Source organism: Pteropus alecto, unplaced genomic scaffold (genome assembly GCF_000325575.1).
Source record: "Pteropus alecto unplaced genomic scaffold, ASM32557v1 scaffold43, whole genome shotgun sequence".
Taxonomy (NCBI): domain Eukaryota; kingdom Metazoa; phylum Chordata; class Mammalia; order Chiroptera; family Pteropodidae; genus Pteropus; species Pteropus alecto.
Window position 1 is genome coordinate 7,705,296 of NW_006435764.1, and position 16,787 is coordinate 7,722,082.

Genomic DNA, 16,787 nt, shown 5'->3' on the forward strand with positions numbered 1-16,787 from the left:
CTCCTTAGCCCCTCCCCCACCCAGAGCGCGGGAGATCTCAGATAACTTGGACCAGTGAGTGAGGGCGGCAGCCGCGCTCCCGGCGATCCCAGACGCGTACGCGCACGTCCAGCGCCCCAGGCGTTTGCACCTGATGCTAGCACAAAGGGCTCTGCCGCGCGCGGCTGCGGCGGGCCTTGCGGAGTGTCCAGGCTGGCGACCTGCACTCCGCGACTGGCTTGACCAGCTGACGCCCTTCCTCCGCGCGCAGAGGTCGAGACTCCAGGATCTCTACATTGTCCGCGCTCTCCACACGGGTGCCATCTGGCGGCCTCCCAGGAGGAAGGAGCCGGCCTCGGGCTCATCCAGAGCTCTGAACCCTGTAATCAGAAGATCTGGGGAAAAGAACTTCTGTTCCGCTTCTTTGTGCTAAGGGCATGTGGGGCTGGGGGCGACGATGAGCAAGACGTGGTCCTAGCCCTGGACTGAGGAAGCTCACAGCCCAGTTGGGAGACGGAACATGGGAGCATTACAGGACCACACACGATTAACCGAGCGCTGGTGTACAGACTCCAGGAAATCAATATGGGGGTATCAGAAGGATAGGTGGAGGGGCAGGTCCCCAGACCCCAGCTGGATGGAGCTGCTTAGGATCAGTGCCTTGAGGAACGGCCTGGCCAAGAGCCGCGGGTGCCAAGGCTGGCTGAGGACAAGTGGGAAGTAAGGATGAACAGAGAGAGGTGAGGGCTGAGGAGGGTCTTGGGAATCAGGAGTTAATGAGGGGCCCTCAAATTTCAGTGGGATGATTTCCAGGTTCCTGAGTGGTGACACACTCCTCGTCAGCTTCTCACCTGATCCCTGTGAGGTAAACAGGACCCATATTGTTACATGTAAACATGGAGAAACAGATTTCAAAACCATGAAATGGCAAAATGTACATGGTCAGCAAGTGGCAGAGCTGGGCCTCGTCCAGACATCACCCTGCCTCTCTCCTAATGCGGTCAGTGGAAAGAAACTATTGCAGACTCTTTGCTGGGGAGCATCCTGATGGGGCGGGGATGGGGTGGAATAGGAAGCTCACTCTAGCCAACCCTTGGGGAATGGGACAGTGGGGGAGAGGAGCACCTGGGATCCCTTTCATGCCGTTTCCACAGTGGTCAGCCTGTTGTAGAGCACTGTCATAAAGCCCCATCCTTCATTCATGCCGAGGACTTTATTCTGGAGGAGGTGGGACAATTCATAAAGCAGGGATATGCTACGACCAGATCTGTGACGTAGAAAGAGAACTCAGGAGGCAGGCTGGATCTGGGATGGGAGGTAGGGAAGACCCTGGAAGAGGCCACAGCGGTGCTCCGGGAGAGAGATGAGGAACGAGCCTGAACCAAGAGAGAACTTCAGAGGGCTGGAGCCCACAGCAAGCACTGCCCCGCCCCATGGCGTTATTCCTACTCTATTATTTATCTCACTGCTTGGATGGACTGATGAGACTGTTCCCTTAGAGAAAATCCCATAGTCACTTAGAAAAAGGGTAGTCTCAGAAAGGGACAAAGTTCCCACGGGTTCCTCCTGCCCCACAGACTCCTCCACTCCCTCCAGCAGCACCAAGAATTGCCAGCTTCTTGGAGACCTTTTGCCATCACTGCACTTTAGCAGAGGAAAAAGAGAGCAGCCTGGAGGCTTAGAGGCCACCTCTTCTCAACCAGCCAAATGAGTGAAAGGCTGGGCAGAGTGGGAAGACAGGGCCTGGAGGGTGGAGCCTGTGCCACCAGTTTCCACACCGAGGGGGTTTTCCATCTTACCCTCACGAGGAGTCTCTGATGTCAGCTGACGGACTGGTGACTTGCAGAGTCATGAATGTGCAGAGACTGGTGAATCGGGGAGAGGCGGAGGGAAAGTGAAGGACACCTAAAGAGAGAATATGACACTGACACAGAGCACCTCCTAGTCAGAGTATCTTTCACAGTCCATTTATTGTTGAATTTTGTGAATGAGTCATCGACCCTGTCTGGCTCTACTTCTGGCTCCCATTCATTTCCCTGACCATTACAGTCTTCCCCAATTCTGATAGGTTAGGGTGTGCAAAGGACTCTCAAATAGTGGACAAGGCCTGGTACAGAGTAAGGATTCAGTAGATGGTTGTTCTTATCCTTATCCTCCATCTGATCTCACCCCCTCACATAAAGGCCAAACACAGGTATTCTTACTCCATTTTTGCTGATGAGAAAGCAAATGGTTGGGGAGATAACAGGTCCAGCCCTCAACCAGCACAAAACAGACCGAGTTCTAGAATGCAAACCCCAGATTCAGCTCTCATCGAGCCTTTTAGAACCCTCTCTGAAAGGTCACTAGCAAGTCCAATCGCCCCTTCTCAGGCCTCTTAGAGGCGTCTTGCAAGCCAGCATCCGTTTCCCCGTGCAATGCCACGTCCCCTTGGTTCGTTGACAGTACACAATATGATTCTAGTGCGGGGCCACCGCTTTTGTGTCTCCTCCGTTTGTTCCTCCTCTTCCTCCTTCCCCTTGGATCTTGGCCCTTGGATCACTCATCGCTTTCTCATTTAGGGACCACACTTGAGATGACTCTGCATCTCGAATCTACATCCACTCACCTCCTATTCATACGAAGCTGAATATCCCGCTAGCACCTCAAACTCGACGTCACCTCCCTGAGTCAAGGGACAGGTCTCAGCAAATGGGTTCTCTGGGTCTATCCAGGTGTAACCTTCGCTGTTTTGGGTGCAAAACCAAATTTGTCATCTTCTCCTTCCAAAATTCAGCACTTCCTGTGAACTTCTTTATTTCTATTAAGGGTACCACTCTTCAGACTTTCAGAACGTCTTTTACTTCTCTCTCGTTGTCTCCCACCCTCGCAAAAAGGTTGCGTTTTTCATCTGCTCTTTCTACTCCATGGCGGTCACTACTGCCCCGAGGGTCCTAACACTCAGCCATCGCAGATACTGCTGTGAGGTCATTTTGCTGAGTCCAGCTCTTACCGGGACTTATCCCGTGTTGCGAAGACGGTTTGGAAGAAGAGTGGGAGTCTAGAAATGTTTAACTTACGTGGATAAGGGAGAGGAGGATTGGCAATGCTAGCATCCCCAACCCCTGTCTCCGTGGCCTTTTATTAAGTTTCACGACAATGCTAGCTTTGTAATTTAGTAATAGGTGCTAAATTACAAAGGTTCGTAGATACAAGCTACAGAGTCAGCCTCAAAGCCACCTCCGTGTTCTCGGCTATTTCCTCTCAGGCATCTTTTTCTTATCCTCTTATGTATCTTTTTCTAGTCCCCAGAGCAAGAAGTCTCGGAATCGGTCAGACGTATGCGCCCACCCTGCAATGTGTCCTTATGTGCGAGTCCACATTTGCTTCCATTGTTCTTGTTGCTCCAAGCACCAGACATCCTGCCAGGACCGCAAGCATCTCTTACAACATCCTGCCCATCGTTTGTCATAACCTAGTGAATTAAGCAGGGATGGGGTGAGGAGGGAAAGCACGTAAATATTAATAATGTTCCCCGAAGACATTGGTCTTGCCCGTAGCTCCAAACTAAATGGTTAAAAATACATAGGCTGTCATCAGAGAGAATGCTGGGTGCGGGAGTTACTTTATTTTCGTACAAAATTATGGTAGGAACATTCCATGAGGTTCTGATCATGAAGTCGGCTAATAACTAAGGAGATGGATATCTTACTGCGAAAGGGCGCTTCTATGAATCTGCAGAATGAAAGAGGAGGAAGGAATAATGAAGGATGAGCTAAGGGGAAATCGGACTTGCTCACTAAATCCTAAGAGCCTCCTTGAGATCTGAAGAGAGGAACTGACGTGACGATCCATACAAAAAGAAAGCTGACGATCCCGTGGGGAACCAATGTAAGGAAGAACGGCCGATGCCTGCTCTAGGATACTTGGGGAACCCGGGCTGGAGGGATGCGTCTAATCTTTGCTTCTCACATCAGATAAGATCGTTGTGCCCTTTTACAATGTGTCTCTCTGTGTCCCTGTGAGGGAAGGGCAGTGGCACGATGGGTCATGAGCTAGACCCCAGAGAATATGGGTATTAGAAAGCCTGGATTCTAGTCCCCAGTTGGCTGTGCGAACTTCCTTGACCAGGTCATTTTATTTCTCTGGACCTCAGCCTCCTCATCTGTGGAGATAATACCTACCTTCCAGTGTTACAAAGATAAAGTCAGACAAATACGATAAAAACCAAAAACTCTTGACAGTTGATGAATATACCCAATATAAGGGATTTATTATTATTGCCGTTGTTACTGTTATTGTGCCAGTAGTGTCAGGTCTTTGGTGCCACTGTTAATATTTTTCTTTTTTCTTTTTTGGCCATCAGCATTGATAATTAACATTTCTTGAGCATTTACTATGCACTAAGCACCGTGTTAAATCTTTTAAATCCATTTTGACAGTGACCAAGACGAATACGTGTGACAGGATGTGATCCAACACTATAAAACATATGAAAGCATCATGTGATGCTTATGGAATCTAAGGGCTAAAAGGAGTCTCAGAACTTGGACTGAAGTTTCCTCCTGCCCTCGCCCTTGGTTGTGTCTGGGGCCTCTCCTCTTACCTTGGAGACACCCAGGGTTAGGAGGCTCCGATGCACTTGGGGTAGGGGCTTGTGAGGCCTCAGCTGGCTAATCTCCAGCCCGCCACCCCCCAACCTTTGGTTCATCATGCAGCTGGCTTTCACTGTTTGTGCTCAAATATGGGGTAGCATAAAGGAAGGAACATATTTGCAAGCAAACATGAACTTATTGTCTAATCGTACAGTTGGGAAATCAAAGCTTAGTGAAGTAATGTAATTGATGGAGATTTGACTTTCAGGTCTAATTCCAAAGTACAAGCTCTGTCTAAACTGATGTCACTACAGTCAACTCATTTAACCCTTCTGATGCTCAGTTTTCCCACTTGTAAAAAAGAGAAACATACACATCCTGCTTACCTCAAAGGGCTGTTGTGACAATCACCTGATATAATGGGTAGAAAAGCACTTTCAAATTGTTACAGATGCAGGTTAAATAATGTAGATGCCCATCTATAGTTAGAGATGACATTTACACATATCTATAAGTCGGCTATTTAGCATCTCATCTAATCATCTGATTGTGCCATGGGTGGTGACAGAGCCAGGACTAGAGGTGAGGTCTTTTGCTTTCTATTCCAGGGTTCTGTTCGTGTGTGTGTGTGTGTGTGTGTGTGTGTGTGTGTGTGAGTGAAGGGGGGTGGGGGGCACGAGCGGGGCTCAGGAGTCGGCAGAGCTGGGCGGGACTGCTGTTGTGCATCGGTGGCTCTCCCTCCCACGTTCACTGTCAGGTCCTCGGAGTCTGGTTTGTGCATTGACCAACTTTGGGAGGCTCTGGAGAGGCAGAGGAAGCACTGCCAGGGAAGGCAGCTGCAGGTAGCCACAGGAGCAGAACTGAACACAGGTGGAGTGCTGCCACGGGCCCTTGGATGGGAGCCCCCCTGGGGTACACAGGCCAAGGTGTGGCCAAGATTGGACAAGGCATAGGAATACTGTAACTAAGAGTGGAGGAGAGCCTGTTAACTGTCTGGTTTTACTTTTAGGACAGAGACACTGAGGCCCAGAGATTGACTTGTCCAAAATCACCTAGCAGTTAGCAATCTGAGGGGTTCCTGTTTCTAATAGTGTGGTCCAGGCATCTAGATCTGTCCTCTCACTGACATTAACTAAAAATCCTGGATAAAATATATCGCATATCACTCAAATGCAGCAGCCACCAGCTGCCTCAGCTGCACAAAGGCTACTCAGACTTTGGATGACCTATTCTTGTGACAATGGAATATCATCTTTCACCTCCTGCCCCCAGGAGTGATGACACCCTGCCCTGGCATTATCATTTAATGCCCTTAACCATCTTTATCTGGAAGCCAAGCAAAGCAGAGGACAACCAGATGACTGGTGTACTGTAGGAAGAACACCAAAAGGGGCCAAAGAGGCCCAAGTTCATCGTCCTTACTTTGCGTCTCTTGACTGCTTTCTTATAAAATAGATAATCTCTAAATTACGTTCTGATATGGGATTCTGCTTTCTTTATGAGCAACACGTTGCTTTAAGTTAAAGGCGCCACTTCAAGCTGGCTGAGCTGAGGGGACAATGGGGGCAGTATGAGCAGAGGGCCAGCTCATCCCTGGCGCTGGCTGTGGGAAGAATCACCTGCCAGATTTCGAAATCACGTGGGAGTGAGTCCTTTACGGACTACTCTCAGTAGGCTGGCAAACACGAAGGGCCTGCATTCCCGTAGGAGAGGTTGTAAGCGTGGCTCACCTTAAACCCTAGTGTGGCTCAAGAAGAGGCTTTCTCATCCTTGTTTGCCATTGCTATGAGCCCCCAAATTCAAACCTACACCCTCTCACACCCTCAAAGAGATCCCATGGGTCTTCTAGCTCAACTCCACCTCTAATTATCTCCTAAGTTTATGACTTGCCCCTTCTCCAAGGCACTGCCCAAGTCCAGCCTGTGGCCCCATTGCTGGGCAGAGCAGCTGGGTCCCCTCCAGAAGTAAGTATGAAGTAGTGGGAAGCCACATCCTGGGGCTGGGAGACTCCCCAGGAGCCAGGCTTGATGACCTTGAGGCTCTGTCTTCCCCAGGCTGAAAGAGAGAACTTTGAGCTCCATCCACCTATTAGTCTGGTAAAACAATCACATGTTATTTTTCTTTCTTTAATCCTGAGGTCAAAGACCTTCCATGTGTGCATATCATTTAACGCGGCCTCCACACCATGCTTCTCAAACTATTGTGGTGAAGGACCAGCTTTTTAATAAATAAATAAATAAAAGTAAATAAATAAATTTCCAACCTGTCAAAGATTGACATTTTTGTAAATATAATAAAAATCAATCAATAGAAAACCTAAAGTAAAAACCAAATCCAAAACCCCACATCCCCCAAAAACCAATACCTAAGGCCAGAAGTTTTTATTATTAGAGTTAGTGGGCATAGAATTTTTCCATCAAATTGCTAGAAACACTTCTAAACGCTTCCTGTCAATTCCTGTACTTAACGGAATTGTAAGCAGACGGTTAACAAACAATTCGAAGCCAGGCGCTGAGGTGAGGCCTGCACTACGGGGCTCAGTCGAGCTCCCCGAGGTGGAGGCGTCGCTGCAGATGCTCTGCAAAATTAGGCCTTGGAACCACTCACTCCGTACCTTTTTCAACTCTGAACCCCAGGTACCTCATCCGTGAAACGGACTGCCATCAGATGATAAGATGACTTATGCAAGGGAGGGCAGATTGAAATCTCCACTGGGAGGTAAAGGGCAGCCAAGCCTGGGCTGGGATTTGGCTATGGCTGCTGATCTGTAGCTGCTAAAAGGGCTCTTCGAGAAGCACATTTTGGGAGTCTTGGGGGCAGACACGCGGCTGGAGGGACAGCAGTGTCTTGCTCAGCCAGCCTCAAGGCCAGCGCCGGCTGAAGGATCTTTTTCATGAGATCTCTGAGACTAAAGGCACGTGTGCTGCCCCTGGCCCGGAGACAGAGGATACAGGGGGAATGAGGGCATGCCCCTCCTTTCTGTGGGACGTCGGCAGGGGCCATGAGATCTGCAGGGAACCTGGTGTGGTTAGCCCCTCGAGGTTTCTGCTGCTTTGGGAGTGTGGGAAGGTAACCTTGGGATCGCAGGGCCCTCTGCAGAACGCACGAAGCATGGGCAGCAAGGCAAGTTCTTTAAGGAAAAGTGGACGTGCTGGTGAGGCGTATGAGATGCTCTCTGTGGGCCCCATAACAACTAGGAGAGACTTTGATTTACGGCGTGCATTCCCAGTGGAGCGGCATCGTCCCCAGAAGGGCAAAAATTGCGAAAATAAAAAATAAAAATAAAATCGCATCCTTTCTACATATAAACGCAGAGACACATACAATACACAAACAGCTATCTGGGATGATAAAATTCTAAGAGGGGTTACAATTTGGGGGACATGTCTAAAATGGCTTCTTAGGGGTATGACAATGAAGAAAGACTTGGACGCACACTAACCCAGAGGGCCCGAAGTCCTACCATTACACAGATAGACGCAATAAGCCAGCACTCAAATGGGAGGCCACATCCAGGTTGCACTATTAGTAACGACTCCCCAGCTCCTGGGCACACTGCACACAGAACATCAAAGGAGCCTTCGGCCCCAGGTTGGTCTCTTCTAAAGCCCTGATCTGTCCACTTGTCCCTGCTTGGCTCACTGCGACTGAGCTGTGAGCTGCCGGCTCACCCCCCAAGCACTGCAGGAGAGAACCTATGAGTCTGGTACAGAGTGTGGTTAGCTTTAGCGAGCTCTTAATCAGCTGCCAGTATGGTGCTGGAAGCCTGCGGCTGTTATGGACAGTTAGCTGAATGGGGAACCCTCCTCCTCGTCCTTGTATCCAGCCCCCAGCATCCAGCCCCCAGCGAACCTGTCTGCAGTTACAGCAGCACCTCCAAACTTCTTCTCCCTCCCCACGGAAGCTTCCTGCTGTCTCCCAGCTCCGACACTCACCCTGCTTCTCTCAGCGTAAGCGATCTTCAAATATACACTGGATCCCGTCACTCTGCTGCCAAAAACAGTCAAATAATATCTGTTTATTAGCATAGTCCAAACGCTTCACTTCAAGGTTGCTTTCTGGTTTTGAAAAGTCAAATTCTCCCCTATTTCATGGCCTTTACCCAAACAGCTGGCTTTGCCTAAACCGTTTCTCCTCTCTGTCCACCCAGGTCTAGTTCAAAACCCACGTCTCAAAGGAGTTTTCCCTACCCACCTCCCACCATCCCCGACCACCCTTCATTCTCTACCCCATCCCCCTCTTTGTTTTCATCACAGTGGTGGTCACACTTTGTTTACTGGCTTATTCTTCCTTCCCACTAGACTAGAAACTTCTCGAGGGCTGAGGCCAGGTCTGTTTGCCCAGTACTGTAAACTCGACACATACTAAGCGTCGACCGTCGCGTGCGTTGCACGAGCGAGTGGATGCTGCACTGTAAGAAGCAGCAGGCTGGTAAGAATATTTTCCAGGGTATAGGCTCCGAGTGATCCTGGAGGACTTCGCATTCTTGATCATCCACAAGACTTATTGGTAATTAACCCAGGAAGTAAGTCTCAAACTCTTACCTCGTCCCCAGGAGGCCTGCTCGATGAGCTGGTAGGAAAGGTGACTCCTCCTCCGCCTGCTCCTGTGACTATGTCCCCGAGGTTGGACAGGAGCAAGAGGAGGCTTGGACATGGTCAGCACCCCTACGGTACCTGCAAAGTTAGCAACGCCATGCGCCGGAAGTGTCCTCTTTACTTGTCAAGGTACTGTCTTGACTTCTACCCAATTTCCATGAAAAATATCCCCCAACCTGATTCAGTCACGCTATAGCATTGTGCTGTTAGCCACACCAGTGGTATTCTGTTTTCAAGGAATTTTCATGTCTTTGATCTCCCTGATTCAGCCAGCCTGATGCTATGATTAGCCAGACTAATTGGCTCTGCTCTGCTCTGGAGAAGGCAAAGGAAAGAGTTTCAAATAGCTATAGCACACACTAGAACTAGGCTGGGTGTTTTCCACTTATAGCTCATCGATGAGATTCTACCTGTGCGGTAGGTTCTAGCATTTCCTCTTACACAGGGGACATGTGGAGACAGAGGTGATAAGTCATGTGCCCCAAACCACAAAGGTATGAGTTCTTTGCCAGAACAGATTATGTTTTTCAGTCCTCAGAGTATGACATGAAAGATTTGGATTTGGACTAAATTTGGACATCCATTACGTAATCCGTGATCTACTGAGATTTCACTAGAGAGAGTTCAAGCCAAATAGTATCTGTTCATTTGCAGCTCCTGCGTGTCGGGAGGTCTTGGCTGGGGCGAAATGAGATCAGAGAAGTCTCAGTGGCATGGAATGAAAGCCTCACTGGACTAAAGGCCAGATGTCCAGTCTCGTTTTTTATATGTGGTGTGGCTTTAAGCCAGCCCCTTCACCTCTCTGGCCTCGGTTTCCCCAGTAATAAAACAAAGAGGTAGAATTAGACGTCACTTAGAAACTCTCTTCCAGCTCGAATGTTCTGTTATTGACGGGTATTATCATACTTCCTGGCTCCAAGTCACAAAATCTCAAGGTCCTTAAAGCCCTCTCTATCACCCACTCATGCCAATATTCTTTTTTTTATGCTATTCAGAGTTCATTGATTCCCATCCACCCTTGCTGCCCCCATCTTGCTTCAGGTTACAGGTGTTCCCTAGCTGGTCTCTCCCTCAGTCTTTTTGTTCTGGTCCAGCCTGTGGATGCTACCAGACTGTTCTTATTAAGAGACCGTGAAACTGATCTCTCTGCTGTAAACCCTGTGATTCCCCTAAAGCCACAGCCCTGCCCCCGCCAAGCCCTCCAAGTACTGGTCCCAACCCAGCCTCTTTGCCTCTTAAGCAATCCCCTGCACGTATAACTTCTCATGGCCGCTTTCCTCCTCTGGAAAATATGGAGAATGAATCAGGTCTTGCTCGAAGTCCTTTTCAGATGAAAAATGCCCTAACTCTGTGACAGCCAGATTGATTTGTCTGCTGCCCCCCAGGCTGCCCCCTCACAATTCTGTCCGGACATCTCAGGAGCCGCTGAAGGTTGGCTGGTGGAGAGAGGTGGGGGAGGGGAGCCTAGGGCTGTGATCTGAACCAGCTCCATGACATTGGGTATAAGATTTCACTCCCTCAGCCTGTTCTTCATCTGCAAAAGAAGCGAAAGTCGTTTTTTTTTTTTTTTCCTGCCTCCCTGAGAGATTTGTTGAGAAGATCGAATGAGGGAATCAGCCCCTCTCTCCCTCCCTTCCTTCCTAAAAAAAACCAAAAAACTTTCCCGTGCGCAGGCATTTTCTCAGGCACTGGGTATATGTGGTAAACCAGACAGATTTGGCCCCCGCCCTCAGGGAGGGTCTTACAGTGTAGACCAGTGCTGTCCAATAGCACTTCCTGGCTATGATGGAAACACAGTAGCTACTAATCGCATGTGGCTACTGAGTACATGAAACGTAACTAGTATGACTGAGGATTTGAATCTTTTATTACATTTTAACTAACTTAAATTTAAATAACTACATGGGGCTGGTGGCTACTGTATCGGATGATGCAGGTCTAGATATCTAGGGGTAAGGCAGACATCAAAAATAATGATTCCTCAAAAAGTAGGACATAAAATTACCATCTGACCCAGCAATTCTCTCTAAATGTATGCCCCAAATAATCGAAAATTGGTTCAAACAAATAGTTGTATGTGAACATTAACAGAAGTAAAAGGTAGAAACAATCGAAAGGTCCATGAACAGATAACAGAGTGCAGGATGCCCAGACGACGGGATATTATTCAGCCATAAAATGAAATGAAGTACAGATGCATGCTCCCAGGTGGATGGACCCTGAAAACGTGCTAAGGAAAAGAAGCCAGCCGCAAATTATATGAAATGGCCAGAAAAAATAGTTCATACAAACAGGAAGCAGACCCGTGGTTGCTGGGGGCTGAGGGAAGCGGGGAGTGGGGAGTGACTGCTAACTGAGTATGGGGTTTCCTTTTGGATGATGAAAGGGTTTGGAACTAGATAGAGGTGACTGTGGCACAACATTGTAAGTGTAGTAAGTGACACGAAGTTGTACACTTTAAAGTGGTTAATTGAATGTTATATGAATTTCACCTCAATATAAATAAACAAACAAATACATACATACATACTGTGATCAGCATTATAAAGGGCAGCAGGGAGGGGACCTTGTTTCTTGGTTGATTAGGAAGGGCTGTTCCAGGTCCTGCTTGAGCAAGAGGTGTTCAGAAGTGAGCCTGAAAGGTGAGGAAGGGCCCGCGTGGGAGGAACGAGGAGCAGAGTGTTCCAGAGAGAGGCAGAGTGATGGCCTGATGGGCACAGATCTTGGCACTCAGGAGCTGGAAGGAAGCCAGGCCTGGGGGCCCACAGTCCACACTGGATGGGGCAGGGACCATGTCAGGGTGAATCTAGCGAGGGTTAAGGTCCAGGCTCCTACACTCTCTGGCTCCGAGATTTTTCTACTGTGCTGTCGGATGCCTCCTGGACATTCCTCAAAGTGAAAAGACCTTCTCTCTCAAAGAGCGTTTTCCACTAAAGCTGTCATAGTGATGGAGGGGCCTTGATCATCTGGATGTTTCCTAGATGAGCAAGGCTGTCCTTGGCCATGGAAAGATAAGATATCAAAGTCATCTGGTCACAGATGCTTCCTGAATTGTCCTTTCTGAGCCACCAGCCAGGGCATGGCCCAGGCCTGCCTCCGGCCCCCAGCTCATGTGCTCCCAGTGCCAAGGCACCCACCAAGGGTCTCCATAAGGCCAGTGGCACTTGATCCTGCCAAGAGGCCCCGGGGCTGCTGCAGAGATCTGGACCATTTCCTGCAACTCCTACTGCAACGCAGACAGAACAACCAAGTGGGTCTCCCGAGGCCACTGGGGTCCAGGAGGGCAATGCAGAGGGCAGCAAAATGATGCCAGTGAAACACACACAATCTCTGACTTGAGATATCCCGGGATGAGCTTGAATCTTTCAGAGCAGACCCAACAGCTGGGACTTTGTCCCTGACCTTACCTGGCATGGAAAGTGCCAACACCTGCCTGCTGACCCCTGATGTTTGCCTGTCTGAATGTTCCCTAAATTTACCTTGTGCTAACGGGATCAAACATGCATGGTCCTGGGGTTATTTGGTGAGAGGCTACAGCTCCCCAGGTTTCAGGTCGTGTCTCCCCTACTGTGGGGCATGTAGCCTCCAGGAAAAAACATCCACCCTCTCCCTAATCCTAACTGTGATGACCCTCAGCCAGATTTGAGTCCAGTCAGGAGCTGTCTGACAACCATAGGCTTTGACCTTAATTTGCCACGTGACCCAAAGGAGCCCTTCCCTCTGCAAATGAATGGAGAGGTCCTCATCAGAGCAATGAGGTCCCCAAGACTCTCTTTGCCTCCGGAATCCTCCAGCTCAGCGTTTCAGGGGGAGCCACCTGCCATACTTGGAAGCCTGGTAAATGCGTGGACATCCTGCAGCCTGCAGGGACATCGTGCCCAGGCCCGGGGCCTTCAGTCCTCTGCCTTTTTTGTGGATGGGACTTCCAAGGTAGAAAAGCAGACATATCATCAATGGCCTGGGGGACCCAAACCAGGAGGACTTTGTCAGCGTCATCTGAGGGGGTGCGGGCATCTGGGCCACCACCTCACTCCCGCCCCACCTGTCCCTTAAGAATCACGAAACATAGATCTCCTCTTGAGGTTTCATGATTAGCAAAGGCGGGGAGGGGCTTGATAGCCCCTGGGGTCCTCGTGCCAGGGGGAGCCAGCAAAAAAAAAAAAAACCTCCACAGACATTCTCTCTTCTGTTTCCTCCGTCACAGCACCATGGGAGGTGTTATTATTTCTATTTCGATCATATGAAGAAAGAGGGATGAAGAGAAGTAAGAACTAATGTAGGCGCCAGGCCCAGCTGGTCCAAGGTCAGGCAGGTCCCAGGTCTGGCTGTGATCCAGGCCTGCGGCTAGGAATAAGACCCGGATTTAGAATGTTACATTAGTGTAGCAGGGCGCCTACACCTAAAATATGTAAACATACTTCAGCTTATTATATCACGCATGTGTGGCAGAAGGCCACTATTGTACTCTATTGTGCGCGGAGCCACGTGGTCCCCTGGGGAGCAGAAAGGGAGCACGAGAAGGGGAGCACAAGAAGAGTGCACAATACCGCGCTCCCCCCAATAGAACCACACTCCCCGCAGCAGAAGTGCGCTCCACAGTAAAGTGGATGCTGACGGTCTCATCCTCACGGCGGCCTCTGTGCCTTCTTCCAACTGGGCGTCTCACCATCGAACCTTCCCTTCTCGATCAGCTCGGTACTGACACTTGGTGAGATGAGGTGTGTACGGCCCCCGGAGCTCCGGACAGTTCCTGGGTGGAGGACATGTGTCCCCCTCCCCGCCTCCCAGTGGTATCCCATGGCCCCGTATCTGGCCACGTGAATGCCCACGGAGGACTGGGGATGGAGTAAAGCTGCGTCCAGAAAGCCCTGGAGATGTTGGAGCCGAACGTCCCGACCACTTACGCGGGGAGGCAGCGGGTCGGGCGGCCTGGATGTTCCTGGCGGTGCTGTGGCAGGCCAGCCTGGAGGTTCGGGATCAGGGTCAGCGGGTGTAGCAGCTACAACGCTCGGAAGAAGCGCTGGAGAAGCGGCCGGCGGCAGCAGAACGGATGCTGCAGGGCCCTGACGGGTCACTGCCATCGTCCTGGTCTGGGAGCCTGCGGGTGATACCGTGGTAGGCAAAGTCGGTGATATGTCAGCAGGTTGAAGTGGAACAGCAGTTGGCCTTGCGGGGGCAGGGACAAGCTTACGGCACCTCTCAGGTTAAAAAGCAAACCGCTTTGATCCAGTACACCCGCACGAACTCTAGGACCTGATGAAACAGGTATGGCAGAGAGCCGGGGAGACGGTTCCAGGGTGGTTGCTTTGGCTGAGGCCGGAGGGACTGAATGATCTCTGGAAGAGATGGCTCAACTGGCCTCCGTAACGGTGATACCATCTGTGGCAATTACGGTGTGGGGTGCAGGTAATCAATCCCTGATTAACCGGCTCATGTCTGCTGCACAGACTGTGTGGGTCGACCCAGGGGAGCTGCCAGAGACAGTGAGCAGATGGACCACATACTTAGACCTGGATCAGATAATCCGGGAAACGGACATGTGACAGATGATGTTTCACACCCAGTATACAAACTCCGATGAAGAGGTGTTTGCAACCCGTATGAAGGACTTGATTTTGACTTCTGGCCCGGCTGGTACTTTTGGCACCATGGCGGCACTGCTGGCCCCTTATGTGGATAGGCGGATCCACAAGGTGACGCCCGCCATGGCTAGGGGGATGCAGAGGTGAAAAGCGAGGAGCGTTCCACCCAAGTGTGCGCCCCGCTGCCCACCTCACTCCCAGACCGGCCAGTGCACGGCCGGAGGCGTGGCCGAAAAGCGGGAGCGGAGCCGCGCCCAGCCCCGTAGGTCGGCGGTGGGAGTGAGCGGCAGGCAGATGTGGTTTGATCTCCTCGTGGCTGGGGTTGCTGCAGAAAAGACAAATAAAGTGCTGCTGGCCCTGTGGAATCAGCTGCGTCCTGATCAGCAATTGACTTTTATTCCAAGAAAGCCACAGCATGTGAGGTGCGGCTGGCCGATTATCTCCCTGATTAGGGATTTGGCAGGGGCACCTGGTTTGCGGAGGAACCCGTTGACCTGAAGCCACGGAAGCTGAATAAGGTTATACCACCCCTGCATGCTGCCCATGCTGAATGTCACGTACATCATGGGCCAGTTGTCACATGAACTTGGATGATACCATTATGTGGTGGACTTGACAAATGCCTTTTTCTCTAGCCCTACCCTGTGCCATGGTCTCATGGCTCAAGATTTAACCACGTGGAAACAACTGCCTATAGTGCCCTTGTATCGTGACGTTGATGATATCATGCTAACCTCTGATTCTTTTACAGAACTAGAAGCAGCGGCGACCAGCCTGCGAGAAGCTCTTGCCAACTGGGGTTGGGCAGTCAAGGTCCAGGGACCTGGATTCTCTGTCAAATTCTTGGAAGTTGTCTGGTCAGGTCAGACAAAGGTAATGCCAGAGGCAGATATTGATAAGATACAGGCATATCTCCGACCTGAGACTGTGAAGCAGCTCCAAACCTATTTGGGACTGCTGGGGTTGTGACCTCTGCACCATCTAGTGTGATGGGGTGCTCAATGGGATTGGACCCCCGAGACAGAAGAGGCCTTTAAGGCTACAAAGCAAGCTGTAGTACAAGCCCAGACTCTACGTGTAGTAGATCCAGCCCTCTTGCTCCTGCTTACAGTGCAGATGGATGATGGGGCTTATGGCAGAAGCACAGGTCCCGGAAGGTACCGATGAGCTTCTGGTCCCAATTGTGGAAAAGCTCAGAAGCGTGGTATTCTCTGATAGAGAAGCAACTGGCTGCCATTCTGCAGCCCTGTTGAGCAGTGAGGCCATCACTGACCATAATCCCGTAATTGTGCAGTCTATGTACCCCGTAGAGAGGTGGCTGCGATCTTAAGGAAGACTCCTTGTATGGGAATTGCACAGACCCCCGTGCTGACGAAATGGGGGGCTTACCTGGAGCAGCAGGTGCAGTTCTCTGCGAGCCCCCTGTCCGGTCAACTGCACCCCCTATTGGGACGAGTGCAGTTCCAAGCAGAGCTCCTGGTGGAGCCTGCCGAGATGGGAGACATACCGAGTCCCTATGTAGAGGGTCGGACGCCCATCCCTGAGGATGCCTGGTACACAGATGGCTCGTACCATGGAATGGGCAGTGAAATGATGGGGGCTATCGTTGGCGCGGGCACAAGCACAAGTTTCTGTGTCACAATGCCCCTGGTGTGTTGAGCAGCACCCAGAGAGACAGCGGGTAAAGAGTGCCCCGGGGGTGTTGCCCCATGGGGCTAAGCCCCTCCAGGAATGGCAAGAACGGCCCAAGGTAGCACCCTCTGGGCCAGATCCTGCACCATGACCCTGTAGGGGTGGAGTGTGGGCGTCAGGCCTGGATGGTCCAAGGTCTGGCAGGTCCCAGGTCTGGCTATGATCCAGTCCTGCGGCTAGCAATAGGACCCGGAATGTTACATGAGTGTAGTAGAGCGCCTGCGCCTAAAATATGTAAACATGCTTCAGCGTATTGTATCACGCACGTGTGGTGTGGCAGAAGGCCACTATTGTACTCTGCTGTATGTGGAGCCATGTGGTCCCCTGGAGAGCAGAAGGGGAGCCCGAGAAGGAGAGCAGAA